The sequence below is a fragment of the Sphaeramia orbicularis genome, chromosome 19, assembly GCF_902148855.1.
Source record: "Sphaeramia orbicularis chromosome 19, fSphaOr1.1, whole genome shotgun sequence".
NCBI lineage: Eukaryota > Metazoa > Chordata > Actinopteri > Kurtiformes > Apogonidae > Sphaeramia > Sphaeramia orbicularis.
This window is the reverse complement of record NC_043975.1, coordinates 16,583,323-16,602,229: the sequence shown is the minus strand read 5'-3', so window position 1 is coordinate 16,602,229 and position 18,907 is coordinate 16,583,323. Positions and strand designations below refer to the sequence as shown.

The 18,907-nt window shown below is 35.9% G+C and overlaps 1 protein-coding gene, 1 long non-coding RNA gene and 1 pseudogene across 6 annotated transcripts in view; 1 reads left to right on the top strand and 2 right to left on the bottom strand.

The window, feature by feature from the left end:
- LOC115410093 (myocardin-like) overlaps positions 1 to 15,135 on the top strand; it is an 87,114-nt pseudogene extending 71,979 nt beyond the window's left edge.
- LOC115410092 (myocardin-like) overlaps positions 1 to 18,907 on the bottom strand; it is a 466,879-nt gene that overhangs the window by 153,936 nt on the left and 294,036 nt on the right. The gene's annotated exons all lie outside the window — the stretch shown is intronic.
- The window catches only part of LOC115410094 (uncharacterized), a 4,627-nt gene continuing 2,955 nt past the window's right edge, over positions 17,236 to 18,907 (bottom strand). The window contains exons 2-3 of the long non-coding RNA XR_003934052.1: positions 17,472 to 17,478; positions 17,236 to 17,410 (exon numbers count right to left, since the gene is read on the bottom strand). This is a non-coding gene — a long non-coding RNA (uncharacterized LOC115410094). The remainder of the gene's footprint in view (positions 17,411 to 17,471; positions 17,479 to 18,907) is intronic.

Below are 18,907 nucleotides of genomic sequence, written 5' to 3'. Positions count from 1 at the left end.
ACCAACTGACCACCAGAAGGTTTTGATTCATTTTTTTTAGAATAAATCTTGAAACACTTTTAAAAACATCAGGGAAACATTGGAACGCCCTCAGTGATGATGTAGAGCACTTTTTCTCCAAATCTGAAAACGTGTCCAAAATGACCATTTTTGGAGCACATACTATAGCCTTACCAACTGACCACCAGAAGCTTTTAATATATTTTTCTTAGAATACAGTCTTGAAACACTTTTAAAACCTCAGGGAACCATTCGAACACCCTCAGTGATGATCTAGAACACTTTTTCTCCAAATCTGAAAACGTGTCCAAAATGACCATTTTTGGAGCACATACTATAGCCTTACCAACTGACCAAAAGATGCTTTAAATGATTTTTTTTTTTTTTTTTTTTCAGAATAAAGTCTTGAAACACCTTTAAAAACCTCAAGGAAGTACTTGATTGACCACAGTAATAATGTAGAGCACTTTTTATTCAAATTTGAAAATGTGTCCAGAATGACCATTTTTGGAGCACATACTATAGCCTTACCTACTGACCACCAGAAGCTTTTAATATATTTTTCTTAGAATACAGTCTTGAAACACTTTTAAAACCTCAGGGAACCATTGGAACGCTCTCAGTGATGATGTAGAGCACTTTTTCTCCAAATTTTGTGATGTTTTTAAAATGACCATTTTTGGAGCACATACTATAGCCTTACCAACTGACCACCAGAAGGTTTTGATTCATTTTTTTAGAATAAATACTGAAACACTTTTAAAAACATCAGGGAACCATTGGAATGCCCTCAGTGATGATGTAGAGCACTTTTTATTCAAATTTGAAAATGTGTCCAGAAAGACCGTTTTTGGAGCACATACTATATAGCCTTACCAACTGACCACAAGATGCTTTAAATGATTTTTTTTTTTTTTAGAATAAAGTCTTGAAACACTTTTAAAAACATCAGGGAACCATTGGAATGCCCTCAGTGATGATGGAGAAAACTTTTTCTCCAAAATTTATGATGTGTCCAGAATGACCATTTTTGGAGCACATACTATAGCCTTACCAACTGACCACCAGAAGCTTTTAATATATTTTTCTTAGAATACAGTCTTGAAACACTTTTAAAACCTCAGGGAACCATTGGAACGCCCTCAGTGATGATCTAGAACACTTTTTCTCCAAATCTGAAAACGTGTCCAAAATGACCATTTTTGGAGCACATACTATAGCCTTACCAACTGACCACCAAAAGCTTTTAATATATTTTTCTTAGAATACAGTCTTGAAACACTTTTAAAACCTCAGGGAACCATTAGAACGCCCTCAGTGATGATCTAGAACAATTTTTCTCCAAAGCTGAAAACGTGTCCAAAATGACCATTTTTGGAGCACATACTATAGCCTTACCAACTGACCACCAGAAGCTTTTAATATATTTTTCTTAGAATACAGTCTTGAAACACTTTTAAAACCTCAGGGAACCATTGGAATGCCCTCAGTGATGATCTAGAACAATTTTTCTCCAAATCTGAAAACGTGTCCAAAATGACCATTTTTGGAGCACATACTATAGCCTTACCAACTGACCAAAAGATGTTTTAATGATTTTTTTTTTTTTTTCAGAATAAAGTCTTGAAACACCTTTAAAAACCTCAAGGAAGTACTTGATTGACCACAGTAATAATCTAGAGCACTTTTTATTCAAATTTGAAAATGTGTCCAGAATGACCATTTTTGGAGCACATACTATATTCTTACCTACTGACCTCAAGAAGCTTTTAATATATTTTTCTTAGAATACAGTCTTGAAACACTTTTAAAACCTCAGGGAACCATTGGAACGCCCTCAGTGATGATGTAGAGCACTTTTTCTCCAAATGTTATGATGTTTTTAGAATGACCATTTTTGGAGCACATACTATCGCCTTACCAACTGACCACCAGAAGGTTTTTATTCATTTTTTTTATAATAAATCTTGAAACACTTTTAAAACCTCAGGGAACCATTGGAATGCCCTCAGTGATGATCTAGAACACTTTTTCTCCAAATCTAGAAACGTGTCCAAAATGACCATTTTTGGAGCACATACTATAGCCTTACCAACTGACCACAAGATGCTTTAAATGATTTTTTTTTTTTTTTTTTTTTTTTTTAGAATAAAGTCGTGAAACACTTTTAAAAACATCAGGGAACCATTGGAACGCCCTCAGTGATGATGGAGAACACTTTTTCTCCAAAATTTATGATGTGTCCAGAATGACCATTTTTGGAGCACATACTATAGCCTTACCAACTGACCACCAGAAGCTTTTAATATATTTTTCTTAGAATACAGTCTTGAAACACTTTTAAAACCTCAGGGAACCACTGGAACGCCCTCAGTGATGATCTAGAACAATTTTTCTCCAAATCTGAAAACGTGTCCAAAATGACCATTTTTGGAGCACATACTATAGCCTTACCAACTGACCACCAGAAGCTTCAAATGATTTTTTTTTTTTTTTTTTAGAATAAAGTCTTGAAACACTTTTAAAAACATCAGGGAACCATTGGAACGCCCTCAGTGATGATCTAGAACACTTTTTCTCCAAATCTAGAAACGTGTCCAAAATGACCATTTTTGGAGCACATACTATAGCCTTACCAACTGACCACAAGATGCTTTAAATGATTTTTTTTTTTTTTTTTTCAGAATAAAGTCTTGAAACACCTTTAAAAACCTCAAGGAAGTACTTGATTGACCACAGTAATAATCTAGAGCACTTTTTATTCAAATTTGAAAATGTGTCCAGAATGACCATTTTTGGAGCACATACTATATTCTTACCAACTGACCACCAGAAGGTTTTTATTCATTTTTTTTATAATAAATCTTGAAACACTTTTAAAACCTCAGGGAACCATTGGAACGCCCTCAGTGATGATCTAGAACACTTTTTCTCCAAATCTAGAAACGTCTCCAAAATGACCATTTTCTGAGCACATACTATAGCCTTACCAACTGACCACCAGAAGCTTCAAATGATTTTTTTTTTTTTTTTTAGAATAAAGTCTTGAAACACTTTTAAAAACATCAGGGAACCATTGGAATGCCCTCAGTGATGATGGAGAACACTTTTTCTCCAAAATTTATGATGTGTCCAGAATGACCATTTTTGGAGCACATACTATAGCCTTACCAACTGACCACCAGAAGGTTTTGATTAATTTTTTTTAGAATAAATACTGAAACACTTTTAAAAACATCAGGGAACCATTGGAATGCCCTCAGTGATGATGTAGAGCACTTTTTATTCAAATTTGAAAATGTGTCCAGAAAGACCGTTTTTGAAACACATACTATAGCCTTACCAACTGACCACCAGAAGGTTTTTATTCATTTTTTTTATAATAAATCTTGAAACACTTTTAAAACCTCAGGGAACCATTGGAACGCCCTCAGTGACGATCTAGAACACTTATTCTCCAAATCTAGAAACGTGTCCAAAATGACCATTTTTGGAGCACATACTATAGCCTTACCAACTGACCACAAGATGCTTTAAATGATTTTTTTTTTTTTTAGAATAAAGTCTTGAAACACTTTTAAAAACATCAGGGAACCATTGGAACGCCCTCAGTGATGATGGAGAACACTTTTTCTCCAAAATTTATGATGTGTCCAGAATGACCATTTTGGAGCACATACTATAGCCTTACCAACTGACCACCAGAAGGTTTTAATATATTTTTCTTAGAATACAGTCTTGAAACACTTTTAAAACCTCAGGGAACCATTGGAACGCCCTCAGTGATGATCTAGAACACTTTTTCTCCAAATCTGAAACGTGTCCAAAATGACCATTTTTGGAGCACATACTATAGCCTTACCAACTGACCACAAGATGCTTTAAATGATTTTTTTTTTTTTTCAGAATAAAGTCTTGAAACACCTTTAAAAACCTCAAGGAAGTACTTGATTGACCCCAGTAATAATCTAGAGCACTTTTTATTCAAATTTGAAAATGTGTCCAGAATGACCGTTTTTGGAGCACATACTATAACCTTACCAACTGACCACCAGGAGCTTTTAATATATTTTTCTTAGAATACAGTCTTGAAACACTTTTAAAACCTCAGGGAACCATTGGAACGCCCTCAGTGATGATCTAGAACACTTTTTCTCCAAATCTGAAAACGTGTCCAAAATGACCATTTTTGGAGCACATACTATAGCCTTACCAACTGACCACAAGATGCTTTTAATGATTTTTTTTTTTTTTTTTTTTAATAAAGTCTTGAAAAAACTTTAAAACCTCAGGGAACCATTGGAACGCCCTCAGTGATGATGTAGAGCACTTTTTGTTCAAGTTTGAAAATGTGTCCAGAATGACCGTTTTTGGAGCACATACTATAGCCTTACCAACTGACCACAAGATGCTTTAAATGATTTTTTTTTTTTTTTTTTTTTTAGAATAAAGTCTTGAAACACTTTTAAAACCTCAGGGGACCATTGGAACGCCCTCAGTGATGATCTAGAACACTTTTTCTCCAAATCTGAGAATGTGTCCAAAATGACCATCTTTGGTGCACATACTATAGCCTTACCAACTGACCACAAGATGTTTTAAATGATTTTTTTTTTTTTTTTTTTTTTTTCAGAATAAAGTCCTGAAACACCTTTAAAAACCTCAGGGAACTACTTGATTGACCCCAGAAATAATCTAGAGCACTTTTTATTCAAATTTGAAAATGTGTCCAGAATGGCCGTTTTTGGAGCACATACTATAGCCTCATCAACTGACCACCAGAAGGTTTTAATTATTTTTTTTTAATTTTTTTTAGAATAAATTCTTGAAATACATTTAAAAACATCAGTGAACCATTGGAACGTCCTCAGTGATGATGGAGAACACTTTTTCTCCAAATTTTATGATGTGTCCAAAATGACCATTTTTGGAGCACATATTATAGCCTTAAAAACTGACCAACAGAAGCTTTTAATGATTTTTTTTTTTTTTTTTTTTTTCAGAATAAAGTCTTGAAAAACCTTTAAACACCTCAGGGAACTACTTGATTGACCCCAGTAATAATCTGGAGCATTTTTTATTCAAATTTGAAAATGTGTCCAAAATGACCGTTTTTGGAGCACATAGTATAGCCTTACCAACTGACCACCAGAAGTTTTAAATTTTTTTTTTTTTTTTTGAATAAAGTCTTGAAACACTTTTAACAACGTTAAGGAACCATTGGAACGCCCTCAGTGATGATCTAAAACACTTTTTCTCCAAATCTGAGAATGTGTCCAAAATGACCATTTTTGGAGCACATACTATAGCCTTACCAACTGACCACAAGATGTTTTAAATGATTTTTTTTTTTTTTTTTTTCAGAATAAAGTCCTGAAACACCTTTAAAAACCTCAGGGAACTACTTGATTGACCACAGTAATAATCTAGAGCACTTTTTATTCAAATTTGAAAATGTGTCCAGAATGGCCGTTTTTGGAGCACATACTATAGCCTTATCAACTGACCACCAGAAGGTTTTAATTATTATTTTTTTTTTTTTTAGAATAAATTCTTGAAATACATTTAAAAACATCAGTGAACCATTGGAACGTCCTCAGTGATGATGGAGAACACTTTTTCTCCAAATTTTATGATGTGTCCAAAATGACCATTTTTGGAGCACATACTATAGCCTTACCAACTGACCACCAGAAGCTTTTAATATATTTTTCTTAGAATACAGTCTTGAAACACTTTTAAAACCTCAGGGAACCATTCGAACACCCTCAGTGATGATCTAGAACACTTTTTCTCCAAATCTGAAAACGTGTCCAAAATGACCATTTTTGGAGCACATACTATAGCCTTACCAACTGACCACAAGATGCTTTAAATGATTTTTTTTTTTTTTTAGAATAAAGTCTTGAAACACTTTTAAAAACATCAGGGAACCATTGGAACGCCCTCAGTGATGATGGAGAACACTTTTTCTCCAAAATTTATGATGTGTCCAGAATGACCATTTTTGGAGCACATACTATAGCCTTACCAACTGACCACCAGAAGGTTTTAATATATTTTTCTTAGAATACAGTCTTGAAACACTTTTAAAACCTCAGGGAACCATTGGAACGCCCTCAGTGATGATCTAGAACACTTTTTCTCCAAATCTGAAAACGTGTCCAAAATGACCATTTTTGGAGCACATACTATAGCCTTACCAACTGACCACAAGATGCTTTAAATGATTTTTTTTTTTTTCAGAATAAAGTCTTGAAACACCTTTAAAAACCTCAAGGAAGTACTTGATTGACCCCAGTAATAATCTAGAGCACTTTTTATTCAAATTTGAAAATGTGTCCAGAATGACCGTTTTTGGAGCACATACTATAACCTTACCAACTGACCACCAGGAGCTTTTAATATATTTTTCTTAGAATACAGTCTTGAAACACTTTTAAAACCTCAGGGAACCATTGGAACGCCCTCAGTGATGATCTAGAACACTTTTTCTCCAAATCTGAAAACGTGTCCAAAATGACCATTTTTGGAGCACATACTATAGCCTTACCAACTGACCACAAGATGCTTTTAATGATTTTTTTTTTTTTTTTTTTTAATAAAGTCTTGAAAAAACTTTAAAACCTCAGGGAACCATTGGAACGCCCTCAGTGATGATGTAGAGCACTTTTTGTTCAAGTTTGAAAATGTGTCCAGAATGACCGTTTTTGGAGCACATACTATAGCCTTACCAACTGACCACAAGATGCTTTAAATGATTTTTTTTTTTTTTTTTTTTTTAGAATAAAGTCTTGAAACACTTTAAAACCTCAGGGGACCATTGGAACGCCCTCAGTGATGATCTAGAACACTTTTTCTCCAAATCTGAGAATGTGTCCAAAATGACCATCTTTGGTGCACATACTATAGCCTTACCAACTGACCACAAGATGTTTTAAATGATTTTTTTTTTTTTTTTTTTTTTTTTCAGAATAAAGTCCTGAAACACCTTTAAAAACCTCAGGGAACTACTTGATTGACCCCAGAAATAATCTAGAGCACTTTTTATTCAAATTTGAAAATGTGTCCAGAATGGCCGTTTTTGGAGCACATACTATAGCCTCATCAACTGACCACCAGAAGGTTTTAATTATTTTTTTTTAATTTTTTTTAGAATAAATTCTTGAAATACATTTAAAAACATCAGTGAACCATTGGAACGTCCTCAGTGATGATGGAGAACACTTTTTCTCCAAATTTTATGATGTGTCCAAAATGACCATTTTTGGAGCACATATTATAGCCTTAAAACTGACCAACAGAAGCTTTTAATGATTTTTTTTTTTTTTTTTTTTTCAGAATAAAGTCTTGAAAAACCTTTAAACACCTCAGGGAACTACTTGATTGACCCCAGTAATAATCTGGAGCATTTTTTATTCAAATTTGAAAATGTGTCCAAAATGACCGTTTTTGGAGCACATAGTATAGCCTTACCAACTGACCACCAGAAGTTTTAAATTTTTTTTTTTTTTTTGAATAAAGTCTTGAAACACTTTTAACAACGTTAAGGAACCATTGGAACGCCCTCAGTGATGATCTAAAACACTTTTTCTCCAAATCTGAGAATGTGTCCAAAATGACCATTTTTGGAGCACATACTATAGCCTTACCAACTGACCACAAGATGTTTTAAATGATTTTTTTTTTTTTTTTTTTTTTCAGAATAAAGTCCTGAAACACCTTTAAAAACCTCAGGGGAACTACTTGATTGACCACAGTAATAATCTAGAGCACTTTTTATTCAAATTTGAAAATGTGTCCAGAATGGCCGTTTTTGGAGCACATACTATAGCCTTATCAACTGACCACCAGAAGGTTTTAATTATTATTTTTTTTTTTTTTAGAATAAATTCTTGAAATACATTTAAAAACATCAGTGAACCATTGGAACGTCCTCAGTGATGATGGAGAACACTTTTTCTCCAAATTTTATGATGTGTCCAAAATGACCATTTTTGGAGCACATACTATAGCCTTACCAACTGACCAAGAGATGATTTAAATGATTTTTTTTTTTTTTTTTTTCAGAATAAAGTCTTGAAACACCTTTAAAACCTCAGGGAACAATTAGAATGCCCTCAGTGATGAGGTAGAGCACTTTTTATTGAAATTTGAAAATGTTTCCAGAATGACCATTTTTGGAGCACATACCAACTTACCAACTGACCACCAAAAGGTTTTGATTCTGTTTTTTTTTAGAATAAATCTTGAAACACTTTTAAAACCTCAGGGAACCATTGGAACGCCCTCAATGATGATGTAGAGCACTTTTTCTCCAAATTTTATGATATTTTCAAAATGACCATTTTTGGAGCACATACTATAGCCTTACCAACTGACCACCAGAGGCTTTTAATGAATTTTTTTTTTTTTTTTAGAATAAAGTCTTCAAATACCTTTAAACACCTCAGGGAACTACTTGATTGACCTCAGTAATAATCTAGAGCACTTTTTATTCAAATGTAATCATTTGTCCAGAATGACCATTTTTGGAGCACATACTATAGCCTTACCAACTGACCACAAGACGCTTTTAATGATTTTTTTTTTTTTAGAATAAAGTCTTAAAACACCTTGAAACACCTCAGGGTAGTATTTGATTGACCTCAGTAATAATCTAGAGTACTTTTTATTCAAATTTGAAAATGTGTCCAAAATGACCATTTTTGGAGCACATACTATAGCCTTACCAACTGACCACCAGAGGCTTTTAATGAATTTTTTTTTTTTTTTAGAATAAAGTCTTAAAACACCTTGAAACACCTCAGGGTAGTATTTGATTGACCTCAGTAATAATCTAGAGTACTTTTTATTCAAATTTTAAAATGTGTCCAGAATGTCCATTTTTGGAGCACATACTATAGCCTTACCAACTGACCACCAGAGGTCTCTGATGGATTTTGAAATAAAGTCGTGAAACACCTTTAAACACCTGAAGGAACCATTGGATGTCCCTCAGTAATAATCTTGAGCACTTTTTATTCAAATATCATCATGTTTCCAGAATGACCATTTTTGGAGCACATACTGTAGCCTTACCAACTGACCACCAGAGGCATTTGATGAATTTTCGAAAAAAGTCTTGAAACCCCTTTAAACACATAAGGGAACCATTGGATGGAAGTTGTTTATTAGGTGTTCTCAAAGTTAAGGAGTTCATCATTTCCTTTTTACACATTATTTAATGACTCATATTCTACTCATCGTCATAACAAATTATACCCAAGTAACAAAGACAAAAGTAAAAACCAGAAACTAGCTTTTTCATGAGTATTTTAATTGTGTTTGGATGTTACAATGTCGTTGTTCATGTTTTTTATGGTGGATTTTGCTGACATTTTCCCTTTGTTTACGTCCAGATGCAGCAGAAGAGCGGTGGGCAGCTGGTCAACTGTTCTTACCCCTCTGACCAAAGAAGCCTTCAGGGAGTCTTCCCCAGCTCCGCCGACTGTGGCCTTAACCACACAGCTTCAGCCAAGAGCGAGAACCCCAACATGACCCCCAAGGTACACACCGCCGACAGTGACGATCATGCCGTTGTCGTGCTGTTAGTCTGATTCACCTCACATTCACGTAAAGTTTTTTTCTTTCCCATTCGTCTCTGACCATCTTCTGTTATGACGTCCATTGTCACTCTTGTCATATTTTCACTCTTTGACAGTTATCACACATTCCTTCACGTTGACCTTTCCTTCAAAAACTCAACGCCAACCCATTAAATGTCCGATGTGATGAGCGTAGTCCTGAATCGAGGCCTAATTGGTCGTTCTTTCTGCTTGTTATCTACACTACATCCACGTTTAAGAGCGTCCTATTCTAATTGGTGCGCTAATGTCACTTCTCGCCTATTTTTTCATGTAGATGTCAGTATTGTCCTCTCCTCGACATGCTGGCCTAAAGTGCCAGGTCTCTACCCCGGCCTTCAGTAGCTCAGATTCAGCTGCATCTGACTTAAGACAGCCCCCATGCTATGAAGATGCAGTCAAGCAGGTAAACTCAAACCCGCGCTCAAATTTACTAGGTATCAGCTGGCCAGAGATATTATTTTAACTATCGGCGTTGCTCTAATTCCATTTTCTCTCTCTAGTTTCTCTTTTTTTTTGTCACTTTAAACCCATTACTTGTGTCACACTTCATGCTTCATCCATCGCTTTTGCACTGACTTCCCATGTATGTATTTCAGTTCTACAAATGTTTCTTGAAAGCAGATGGAAACCTCGCAGTTTGAGGAGAACTTCTTGAAAATGGTAGAAACAACTACTTTTTTTTTTTTTTTTTTTTTTTTTTAAAGTTAGCTATCTTATATTAGCAGACTTGATGTAACAACCTCAAAAATAATTAACTTAAATGAGCAAGACAAAAGCTGTAAAAATCTGTTTTCAGGAACTTTTAAGGGAAAATTGTTCCATAAAAACCTTGTATTTTGAGGAGAACTTCTTGAAAATGGTAGAAACGACTGCTACTTTTATTCTCTCAAAAGCTAGTCTACATTAACACAACTGATGTTAATGATCTTAGAAATAATGAACTTAAATGAGCAAGACAAAAGCTACAAAAATTGGTTTTCAGGAACTTTTACAGGAAAATTGTTCCATAAAAACCTTGTATTTTGAGGACAACTTAACAGCTGCTAATTTTTTTTTTTTTTTCAAAAAGGTAGCTAGCTTATATTAGCACACCGGATCTAACTACCTTAGAAATAACGAACTTTACTGAGTAAGACAAAAGCTGCAAAAATCTGTTCTCAGGAAATTTTAAGGGAAAATTGTTCTGTAAAAACCTTGCATTTTGAAGAGAACTTCTTGAAAATGGTAGAAACAACTGCAACTTTTTTTTTTTTTTTTTCATAAAAGTTAGCTAGCTTATATTAGCAAACCTGATGTAACAACCTCAAAAATAATTCTCTTAAATGAGCAAGGCAAAAGCTGCAAAAATCTGTTCTCGGGAACTTTAAGGGAAAATTGCTCCATAAAAACCTTGCATTTTGAGGAGAACTTCTTGAAAATGGTAGAAACAACTGCTACTTTTTTTTTTTTTTCAAAAAAATTAGCTAGTTTATTTAGCACACCTGATGTAACAACCTTAGAAATAATGAAATTGAGTAAGACAAAAGCTGCAAAAATCTGTTCTCAGGAACTTTTAAGGGAAAATTGTTCCATAAAAATTTTGCATTTTGGCAACAACTTCTTGAAAATGGTAGAAACAACTTCTACTTTTTTCTTTTTTTTTCCCCCCCAAAAGTTAGCTAGCTTATATTAGCACAGCTGATGTAACAACCTTAGAAATAATGAACTTAAATGAGTAAGACAAAAGCTACAAAAATTTGTTTTCAGGAACTTTTAAGGGAAAATTGTTACATAAAAACCTTGCATTTTGAGGAGAACTTCTTGAAAATGGTAGAAACGACTGCTAATTTTTTTTTTTTTTTTTTTAAGTTAGCTAGCTTATATTAGCACACCTGATGTAACAATATCAAAAATAATGAACTTAAATGAGCAAGACAAAAGCTGCAAAAAAATGTTTTCAGGAACTTTTAAGAGACAATTATTCCATAAAAACCTTCCATTTTTAGAACAACTTCTTGAAAATGGTGGAAACGACTGGTACTTTTTTTTCCCCAAAAAGTTAGCTAGCTTATATTAGCACACCTGATGTAATTACCGTTAGAAATAATGAACTTAAATGAGTAAGACAAAAGCTGCAAAAATCTGTTCTCGGGAACTTTTAAGGGAAATTGCTCCATAAAAACCTTGCATTTTGAGGAGAACTTCTTGAAAATGGTAGAAACAACTGCTACTTTTTTTTTTTTTTTTTTTTTCCAAAACTTAGCTAGCTTGTATTAGAAACACCTGATCTAACTACCTTTAGAAATAATGAACTTAAATGAGGAAGACAAAAGCTGCAAAATCTGTTCTCAGGAACTTTTAAGGGAAAATTGTTCCATAAAAATCTTGCATTTTGAGGACAACTTCTTGAAAATGGTAGAAACAACTGCTAATTTTTTTTCCCAAAAAGTTAGCCAGCTTTAGCACACCTGATCTACCTTAGAAATAATGAACTTAAATTAGCTAGCCAAAAGCTGCAAAAAATCTGTTCTCAGAAACTTTTAAGGGCAAATTGTTCCATAAAATGCTAACAGAAATTATTACTAACCTTCTAACTAGAGGTCAGCCGATATGGGTTTTTCTAAGGCCGATGCCGATATTTAAAAATTTGGTCAGGCAATGTCCGATGTCTACAGCTCACTTTTGAGGCCGATATTTAAGGCACATTGACCTTAAAATACAATTGAAACACTCCAAATATTAAGATTTTTGTGCAGCAAAATAAATAAAATTATTAACACGCATTCGCATAGTACTCTTTTAACATTTTCTGAACTTCAAGTGCTGCCCACACACGTGCCTGATCTAATATCTCATAACATTTTTACCACTGATCAAATATCAGCTTTCAAAAAAAAAAAAAAATTAAAGCTAATGGCCGATATTGAAAAAAAAAATCAATTTATTTCCCAGCTAATGCATCAGTCTATCTTTACTGCTAAGACGATTCTGGGGAAAAAAAAAAAAAGAAGTTGAAAAGGACCTCCAAGCTATCTACCTAATGTTGCAAACCCAGTATTGAGGCAATACAGCAACAGGAGGCACATGAACATCCCAGGTCAACTATGTTCATGTTTTTAGAGAAATAATTGTTTTAATAGTTGAAATGTTGCTGAATTAGGGTCATATAAATGTCCGATGCCGTTATTCATCTTCATTGGACTGTAGAAGAGGAAGGAAAACTGCAGTTACTTTTCCGAGGTTATCTGGTTCCAAGATGTGTTTGTATGACTGGTTCCCTGTTCTGCACGTTTGTAACTTTACTGCTTCAGAGCTTGAATCTTGTCATGTTAAAACATTTTATATAAAGGTTCAGTGTTGTAAATTTAGAGGGATCTAACTGTATAAATAAAATGTATCTGTGATCGTGTTCTTTGGACGAATCCACCGTGTTTTTGATACAACACTAAGGAGACGTCTTCCTTTTACTGTTTTATCGTGCGTTGTACCTTCTGTAGTTAGAGTTGAGTTTTATTGCCTTAAACAAAAGTCCAGAACAGACGAACTAAACACCGGTTCTAACACGGGCCTTTGTTTTAAGTGGCCACACTAGGGTGGTCCAACAATCCTGGTAAAAAATAAAGTTTCAGATAACCTCAATTAGAACCCTGCATTAGGTTTTGGCGTTCAAAAGATGATTTAGGAAAAAATTTGGAAGAAAAAGGAGATGTTTTAGAGGTTGCACAAGTTGCCTGAATTTTCCTAGAAATGGACTAATTGTTCATTTTCAGCATAGCCGAGCTGACCTGCTAAGAGACGCAGCAGTAAAAGTAGCATCTAGCAAAATATGTATGAAGTAAGGCTGCCGACATCTGTGGTACTGGAGTGAAGAACTGGTTGGCCTGGCATTCTGGGACTCCAGTGTGACACCAGAGCAGAAGCAGCTGATGGTTCACAACATGATGGAAAATGAAGGTTCTTTCGGTTCCACTAAAGCGTTTGGGATGCCCTTAATCCATCAGATTATGAAGGGAAGCAGATCAGTGGTTTTGTCACCACCAGCACCATGCGTTTGTTTGAAACTTTGGATCTGCCACAAACATGTTCAGAATTCCTCCAGAAGACTGGGCTGATGAAGGATGATAAAACTGTGCATTCCAGAAAAGTTGTCAATGATGTTGCTGAAAGAGGGGCGGAGCTTATTCAAGACTTCGACTGTAGCCGAACAAAAATGAAGATCACAAACAGTATTGGCTCCAAGTTGTCAAGAACACAGGAACATTTTTTGTAATTTCTAATAAAGCAACAGTGGTTTGCTGGACTTTTCTAGTAACATTTTTATGCGAGTTGCAGTTTGATTTTGAGGATAAAATACAAATTATTCTAATATGCTTATTCATTTGGCTAGTTCTGTTATAGTTTATAGAAGCAATCTTCTCGTGTCTTGTTGCAACTCTAAATATTAATTAATTTGCATAAATTTGGACTGAAGTAATTTGTCCAGATATGGAACCACATGCAGGTTCTAATCCAGAGTATCTTAAAAAAAATTTGTTTGGACCACCCTAGTCTGGAGGGGGGCAGTATTTTGGTGTGTAAGGTGGACACTGACCAGTAGATGCCGCTTGAAGTTTACAGACTGAACCTTGAATTCATTAAAAAAAGACAGAAGGTTTCGATGATGAAGACAGTTCTTGTGTGTTAATCAGCTTTTTCTCACCGTTACAGCAAGCTGAGCAGAAGTCAGCAGATGGACGAACTGTTGGACGTGCTGATAGAGAGCGGAGGTAAGATGAAATCCACGGTAGCTGATTAGTGGACTGATGCATGCTGAGCTGACTGGTCTAGAGTCCTGTAGTGTGAACCCACCCTATGCTGCTCGGACCCTGAACCTCTGTGACCCCCCTCCTCTCCTCTTTCTCTTCAAAGAGATGCCAGCTAACGCCAGAGAAGACAAGGAGAGGTCCTGTGTAACCAAAGTTGTCCCTCACATTACTGTGTCCCCAGGGTGTCCCGGACTCCTCGTCCCGAGGTTCCACCGCCACTACGAGCACCCGTCCCCCACCCAGCTCCCCTACGACCACTCGGCCAATCACATCGCAGACGGCCACCTGGAAACTCTGCTAAGCAGTCCCGTCGGCCGAGGAGGGGAGGTGGCCTTTCTTAAATGGCCACCGAGGACGGCAACCAGGAAGACGAAGGGAACCGAGACGGCGAAGGGTACAGCAGCCCCCACGGCCACCATCGCCACCCCCACCCCCTCCCTACAGGACAAACTTCTGGCCAACAGGGATCTGATGGACGCCTCACTGTCGCCCGTCGGCGCCAAAGTGTCGGCCGTCCCCGAGGTGCAGGGCGTATGGTCAGTATGACCTTCAGCGAGACGCCATGGGAGACGATGGAGTGGCTGGACCTGACGCCGCCCAGCTCGGCCATGGCGTTCAGCGTTGGCTCCGCCCAGCGGCCCCAGCATCTTTAACACCGAGTTCCTGGATGTCACAGATATTAACTGAACTCTGCCATGGACCTTCACCTGGAGCACTGGTGAGAGCCACGGAACCAAAGCACCCGTAGAAAGACCAAACCAAAGAAGGAGCCGCTTCCAAATCCAGCTTCAGTCCAGTGCCACAGTCCGCTTCTGTTTATCGCACAGCGGGGTCGACCTTTGACCTCCATCCAAAGACCACGTCACATGTTGATCTCCAGTTTAAAGTCTTCACTTCGCTGCAACGACGTTCTCATGTCGTCAAACCCACGATCCAACACAAGGTGCTTTTTTGACATAGTCTTTGTCCTGTTGGACGATGATGCACACGAAGTACAAACACATGAAGGACTTTGTTAAAGGAAACGCATGATTACAGAGCTTTAAACCACACTTTATGCAATATCAGTGTTAATACCACCTCGACTTGAAGACACATTTTGACAATCATTGTATACGTTTTGGAGTCTATGTTTGTATTACTGGAAAAAATGAAAGGAACTACAAGGTGAATTGGATTGCTTAGTACGGCCAATATGTAAATATCCTAAATGCAACTGTACTGACAGAGACAAGTTGACGTCTGCATATTTTGTCAGCAGAGTGGGAGAAGAAACAAACCACAAATCAAGTGTATGTGTAATCAGTTCATCTTTGATGTAAATATGAAAAAAAAATCTCACTTTTGCACCTTTAGTTTCTTTCACATTTGTCACAGTTTGCTTGAGCTTAGAAAAATGTGTGTAGAAATGGTTGTCATTCCTTTGAAAAACTTTATATATATAGCTATATATGTTTCTTTTCACTATTTGGAATATTTAACCACAGAATGACATAATGCAGAGAAGTTAACGTCTTCAAAAACCCTTTGGTCTTATTGGCTTTAGACTGGCAGAAACGTGCCTTATTTCAGCTTTTTGTACTTTTTATACAAATTTGCCCATTTTTACAATGTTTTATTACCCAGAAAGACAATGAGATATTAATAGAGTTCCCACCTAAGTGCTTTAACAAAAAGAATAGATTAATCTATGTAAACTTCATCTCTATTTTGTGGTTAACTACGTTTGTTTTTAAGAAAATTCACCTTTTCCAATCCATTTATTTATTTTTGTGTTTTCTGTTAAGCTTTTTATTGTATTTTATACTGACATTCCTTTCTAATAGATTGGGGCTTTCTGTTTTTTTTGCCCAAAACACTCCAGCACTACCATTGGAACACGGACATTTTTCTACTAATCACTCTTTAAAAAAAAAAGAAGTGCTGCAAGTGAAGGAACCACTTCAGAAAGCCATGATTTTCTTAAATCAGTTTTCCTTAAAGTACGATTACGAAGCGAATATGTCAATTTTTAGCACTTGTGAATAGGAAAATGTAATATCTGGATCTTTACTGTGAATAACTGCGTATATCAGACTTGTACCAGAGCCCGCTTTTAATACCCCAGCTAAGTCTCAAACATCTTAAAGGCTTCAGTTTTTGGTCAATAGTCGTCTATTTCAACACGTGTAAAAATGTGCCGTCCTCCTGTAAAGTCTCACAGTGTTGTTTGACCAAATATTCCTTTGTTTTTTTTTTTCCTGGTACTTATAAAGCGTTGCACTTGTTCACTGGGTTCTGTGGTTATGTAGTAACGCCAGTGGATTTGAGTATATGGTAAAGCAGGTATTGTTTCTTTTCTGTCTTCTACAGAATACCTACAGGCCTTTTGTATTCTGGTGGGGTTTGACATAATTATCCCTAATGAAAAAAGTTTTAAAAAAAAAACAAAAAAAAAAAACATACATTAAAAAAAAAAAAAGACACCTGACAGAAGCTTCCATGTTGCTTGGCCACTGACTTGCTTTAGTATTGTAAAGAAAAAAAAAAAACAGTATATTTGCTTGCATCCCTGTATACAAAATGAAGAGCAATAAACTTTTCACAGCAAAACTGTTTCTGTAGTTACTCTTTTATCATGTTTGATTCACAAGAAGCACACAATACAGGTTTCAATCTTTTCCATGGGAACTTTATTTGTAACCCTCGATAAAGATACAATATCATATTCATTGCCCTTAATATTATCTTATAATCTCATATGAACATTCTAGTAAATTGCAATTTATACAACATGGTACCCTGGAGATTCATATTCACCAGCGGTAAGTTAGCTTCCTGGAACGTATTCCGTGAGAGAAGAAACAGATCTGGAGACCGTTTGCAGCTCGTCCTGTCGTGTCAAATGGCGATAACGGGCTTCCTCGGGGTTTTGAACCGTTTTACGTTTACGAATAGAGTGCTGCAGGGACGAGACGTATGCTTTTTTTTTTTTGTAATAGATTTCCACTCCCAACTCTGCAGCTTGACGCAGTTACTGCTTTACATAGTCAGTAAGCTAGCATGACCCCTCACACACCTGTAAGCTCGCCCATTTTGCCCAAATATAGTCATTTCATGACCAAATTGCACTGACTGTAAAAAGCATTCAGAAACCAATCAGTGATGCCATGTTTCTTCAATCTACTAAATATTTAGTTGATGTGTGACGCTAATGATAGCATTTTACTTTTGGTAACAGCATTTACAGCTGCTAAAAATGATAATAATGGCTCCGCCCCCCCAAAGGAAGGTAAGGGGTATTGTTTTTGGTTCGGTTTGTTTGTTGTTTGTTGTTTGACCCTCCGGTATCCCATCCAGCAAAGCCCTTACTAAGCACCAAGTGTGCCTTTTTGGCACACTTGTGGAATAATGTTAAAAAAAAATTCATACAGTTGTTTTTTAATTCTTTTAGACTTTTTTCTATTTCAATCAACTTGAGCCGTAAATAAAAATACCAAATACTCAATAATTGTCACATTTTTTAACCCTTTAATGCTGTCTTGTAATGTAAACAAACCTTTTTTTAAATGCAAAAAACACAAAAAAAAATTTTTTTTCAATCTACTACATTAAAGTGGATCACATATTATTTGATTTTTGCAGCCTGGCATATGTCAATGATTAACTCCAACATTGGTTAATTTGCATAATTATTTTTGGCACTAGGTTGAATGTTCCAAAATGCTAGCATCTGTCACCCAGATTTTATTTTTGTAAATCAAGGTCAGCCCTAATCATACATATCAAATGGAAGAAATAGTGTGTTTCAGGCACACTTGGGAAACAGATGCTAGTCTTGTAATTTTCTTTTGTTTACAATGTGCACATTTTAGTTGGTGGCCAGAATTTTAAAGATCATGCAAAATGAACAACTTTTGAATTCTAACCTTATCTTAAATTGTGAAAAATAATATGAAGCTTTTAAAACGAAGTGCAAAGTGTGCCTGAAAGGCGCACCAGGATACTGGAGGGTATAACACACTAACAGCAAAACTATGGTTGAACTCATACCAAATTTGGTTTATAGATTGACAGTGACCCAGAGTACATGGGATTACAATTTAGGAAAAGTAGGTCAAAGTCAGATTTTGCATAATTTTTACATCTTTTTTCCTTCTCCCATTACTTATAAATGCTCGACATTTCAATGTCTAGAAAACGTCAATTTTGTTTCATTTACGCCAACTTGGCACATATATAGAGGCTATTGATATACTAACACCAGCACATGCATAGACATCAGCTGGATCGATGCTAAAATAAGCTACAAGCGTGCGAGGGCCTGGCACCACTTGTTCCCATTAACTTGTTCTGATCAAAATTGGTGTGGTTACAAATATTGCTATGATCCGATTCTCTGCTATAATCAAAACATGAGGGAACAATCCCACTGACTTCTGATCAGTGGAATGGAGCTGATGCTAACGCCAACAACGGGCCTGTGGAAATCCCTGCAGCATTCTAAGGAAACGG